The following is a 4,775-nucleotide window of genomic DNA, read 5'->3' as shown; positions in this document are numbered from 1 at the left end:
TTTTCATCAACTTCACTTACGATTTAGGGTAACTGAGCACAAAAAAAAAGGTATGATTTAGGTTTTAAAATCTCATTTTTTCTGTTCATGTCGTGAGAGTATTTGGAACTGAGACAAATGAAATTTTTTGAGATTTATTCCGTGGAAATTAGTATTTTGCTTCAGTTTTGATTTTGATTTCTTAGGTTTTTCAGAATAGATTTTGTTTTTTTTTTGTTTTTTTTTTGTTTTTTTTGTTAAATTAGGGTTCATACTTTCATCACTGTAGCTTGTTGTGAATGAGAAATTTTTATTTATTTGTTTTAAAATTGGGTGTATTATGTTGGGTTTCTCTCTAATTCTTGTTTATCGGATACTAAAGATTTTGTAATACTTGTGGATCCTGTGCTCAGAGATAGTTGGAGTTGTTACTTGAATCCTAGTTCAGAGCATTGACGTGGTCCACCTAAGTTTAAGTGCAGGTAAAACTCTTGTCATTCATTACATAATTAGTACTCTTCCTTGTTTTCCTATGCTTTGTCATGGCCACCAAAAGCTTCATTGTTTTAGATTCAACAGTAGCTCTAAATCATAAATTTGTGGATAGTTGTAACATGTTGTATGAGTAACTATTTAACCACTGCTAGCTCTAAATATGGACATTTCTCGGCTTAAATACAAAATATATTAACCCTATCAACATATAATTAAGATAAAACCAAAATCCCAATTAAGTTACACTAGACTACTGAGTAGTGTATTCCTTTTACCTGCATATTCTCATCCCAACCTGCTAACAAGAGATCGACTTTGTTCCCATTGTTTTGTAAATTAGATTTGTTGTATGATTCCAACTTCATCGAATTGATTGGTTTTCTTAGCATAATTGGTGGCCTTTTTCTTTCCCTTGTTATTACCTTTTTCTTTGATAAATTTATCATCTACGTCAACCTAAAAACATTGGAGATATATATATATATATATATATATATATATATATCATGTACTTTTCTGAAAATTCTTATTGAGTCAAGAATTTATCAGACAATAAGAATCATATATAGTTAAAATTAAATGTATACCAGCTCAGATAAGTAATCCACTGTAAATTTTCATTGGTGCTGTAATTGCTTTTCCTGCAATCTGTGGTATCAATCAGTAAGGGAAGTGCCAGTAAGGCTTTCCCCGGTTACATGATAGTGGTAAAATTTACACGGATGGTATGATGGTGTTTGTTTGATACAACTTCATTCATGGGTGTACCATTTTAGGTTTTGCTATCATATGGTACTTGATATATTGTTTCAAAAAAACTCTCATACGTATTATTGTACACTGCCAATGGATGATATTCATTCAATGTATGATGGCAGTTTTGGAAGCTTGTTTTTTGCACAAGTTGTAGTTTGAAACTAATCTAATAACCTCACTTGTGAATTGTTTATAATGTCATAATAATGTCATAATGAGCATGTAGTTTTAGGTAGATAAAACTTAGTTTTTCTTAATCGCTATAACTTTGTGTGCGGAGTGTACTTGGAGTAACTAAAGAATATGAATTACTACTATGTTATTATTAATCCTGATTATATTATTTTTGTAGGTTCCCAAGTTATGGGTGTAGGAGGGAAAAAGAAGAAGAAGTGTTCTCAAAAAGTGAAATCTACGGTTCACACTAGTGGAAAATGGGTTTTAACCACTTCTTGGACTTTGAAGATACGACTTCCCTGGGCCAGTATATTATGTGTGCTGTGAGAAAGAGTGGTTTTGTTAATAAAAAGTTAAACTTGTTGCACTCACAGTCGTAACTTTAGTGGTATCTTTATAAATATTAGCATATTTAATAGAGCATATCAACTACTGTGGCGCAAATACCAAAAATAAAAAAACTACTGTGAGCGAAACTAGTTTCTATAGCCCCAGATTTAGAACCAGGGTTAGATGTAAGTTAGGGAATATTTTGACGGTGTTGATGAAACCTCGTTTCTATCGAGATATTACCATCTTCTCTTTTATATTTGTTTCCATCGTATCATCACTATTCCTCTCTCCAGTTCAATTCAGAGATCCAGTTTAGAAGAAAAAAGAAATCAAGACATAAATCGCCATGATCCGATAGAAGCAAATCCTAACTAGCAAATGATTCAAAACCATTATTTCTCTCCATATCAATCAACCGTTTTTTTCAAAACCCATTTCTTCGGAACCTCTTTTTTTTCCGTTTTCAATCTTCTTCAGGTAACCCCGTGGGTTTACAATATCAGTTATTTTTCTCTAATTTTTTTGAATGTTGGGTTTTTAATTTAATTTTTGTTTCGTTTTTGTATGTAGAGGACCTTCAGGTAGATTTATTTTCAGGTATAACATCTCCATCACTTAGATTCGATTTTATTGGTGTTACTTCGCAATTATGGATTTGTTGGTGTTGCTGAAGTTCTAAAATTTTATTTTTATTATGTGAAAGAGTTTCTCTTAAGATGCTAATTGTTAAACAAAATTGTATTTGCTTGATTATTTTTTTTTAGGGATTTCAATTTTGAGATCTATTTTTTTATACTTTTCTTTGATTTTCGTTTGGTGTGTAATCGTGATGCTTTTACATTGGAATTATTTTCTTTTCTATGTTCCTTCTGTTGAATTTGGGTTTTGAGATTTTTATGCAACTTCATGTTCTACTTTGAGGTACTTGTGTTCAAGTTAAGGAATTATGTTTGTATTATCAGTAATTGATGTTTGTATTCAGGTTTAAGATGAATTTAAAAGGTTAATAATGTCTAAATGTTATTTCGGACCAAGTCTTTGATATTTGTGTTTGGGCATGTATTTAGTTTTAAATTAAATTTTTTGCTGAATAAACTGCAATTGGGGGACTTTTTGATAAACACTGTGATGTAGCTATCTGATTTTTTCATATGATTCTGGTATGGCATATGAATTTGGATTTTGTTTGGTTTTTATGAATGATAGTGAATCTGTGATAGCTTAATATGAATATCACAAGAGATTCTAGCTGTTGCGTTTGAAATTCTTCTTGATCCCAGCAAGAAGAAACCTGATTTATATTGCTTTTCCTCTTCATTCCAGCATGATTTATAATGATTAGGTTGCATATGTTAAAAGACTATATGTAGATGTATGTGAGTTGAAGGTTTAAAGTGTAGTTTTGTACTTAATATGGCTTGTGTAAGCTGCTTAGAACCGTTGCTGCATTGTTTAAATCTATATTGTTCGTTCTATAGAGATCTCTTATATGTAGGTTTTATATTATGGTACCGAAAAGAAATTGTTTAATCTCAACGGATAGGATATTCACTTTGCATTTATCTGCCTTGCTTTAAGTAAATGACTTGTTGCTTTTTACGTAATCCGTTGGTTGTGAATTGGTGGTCATGTTGAGAATTTTTGCTTCCTTCAACACTTGTACATTTCCGGTTCCTTCAATTTTCAACAAGTCTTTAGCTCTTATGGACCAATAAGAATCGGTTTAGTGCTTGTGTCTGCTGGCAACACAGATACAATGGTAGTGATATTGAACTTCAACAATTTTTAAGGACTCTGCTGTTAGAACTTTGTTATTGACCAGTTGGGAAGCTAAGTCCATATTTTTGTTGGTTTCTAGCTTGATCGTTGATTGCATGGTTCACAACCTTCTTCAATTTTTAAAATTCAAAGAATTTTCACAGCACGCCTTTAAATTAGACCAGAACAAGACACAATTGTCAATTTTCCGACAAGTTCTCATATTTTCTTCGTATGGTTGAATCTTTTATGTATAAGTACTATGTTTCAATTCATTTTGTTTGAATTTTTTGTAGGTGGAGTGAAAGTTTGGTCATAGAAAAGGTAATGCATGCAGCTATGGACCTCCATAGAGAGTGTGAACTGGCCAGTCTGCTGGGTAAGGATCTCAATTGATGAAGCTTGTGGATTTTCTCTTAAGAACTCTATCAATTCACTGTGTATGTTTTGGTTCAACATCTTAATTTCTTCCTGAGTTATGGATGAGATATTTTGCATATGAAAAGTAGTTGCAGTTCATGTCTTTCAATTTCAATTTGAGTACTTGTCTCGTTTCCTCTTTTTTTCTGTTGTTAATTGCTATAGTCTTGGTTTTGTTTGCAGCTTAGGGATGGAGTAATGGACCTGGTTGGAGATAGTTTTCAGAAAATGAAGGCATAGATGGTGAAGTCTTACCTTCAACTTAGTGTTGAATCTTTGATCTGGTTCTTATGCTTGTAATAGAAATATCCGAATATAGGTTAAGCTTTTCCAACTTAGTGTTGAAGTTTTTCAGACTTGGAACTTGCAGTAATTTAGATAGTTGATATTGTAAATTGAATACAATTTTCAATACAACTTGAGTTTTAAATCATTATCAGTTTGAAGTTGTTATAATTTAATTATGATTCAGCTTTTAGTTTTAGATTCATTTGAATCATTATTTATGATTCAGCTTTTAGTTTAAATTCAGCTGAATCAGCTTTGGGTTCAGCTGAATCAATATAATTTTTTTTATAAAGTATGACCAATATATACTTTGTGTGTGTGTCAGTAATACCGATGGACTGTTAAAGAAAGTAGCTTTTCTAAAGGATTCAACGAATCTCAGACACAGTTGTTTTGAGAAAAACCACTCATATATTAGAGCTGATGAACACATTGGTTTTTATCAATGTTACTTCTTGTCCTGACAGTGGTTTAACTTCCATTTTCCACTAGTGTCATGTGAATGAAACAGTGTTGGATGCCACTGTTGAAGACAAAAGACTGGTATCTACAGATGGTGTTGAAAGGTA

At 31.8% G+C, this 4,775-nt stretch overlaps 1 long non-coding RNA gene across 1 annotated transcript; it reads left to right on the top strand.

Annotated features, from left to right (window-relative positions):
* Positions 1-1,865: 1,865 nt before the first annotated feature.
* On the top strand, positions 1,866-4,396 carry LOC113347680. The gene is made up of 4 exons (XR_003359177.1): positions 1,866-2,217; positions 2,311-2,337; positions 3,795-3,877; positions 4,102-4,396. It is a non-coding gene; the product is annotated as an uncharacterized LOC113347680 (long non-coding RNA).
* Positions 4,397-4,775: the final 379 nt, after the last annotated feature.

This window comes from Papaver somniferum, chromosome 2 (genome assembly GCF_003573695.1).
Source record: "Papaver somniferum cultivar HN1 chromosome 2, ASM357369v1, whole genome shotgun sequence".
Taxonomy (NCBI): domain Eukaryota; kingdom Viridiplantae; phylum Streptophyta; class Magnoliopsida; order Ranunculales; family Papaveraceae; genus Papaver; species Papaver somniferum.
The sequence above is the reverse complement of the archived record's forward strand: the minus strand, read 5'-3'. Positions and strand labels throughout refer to the sequence as shown.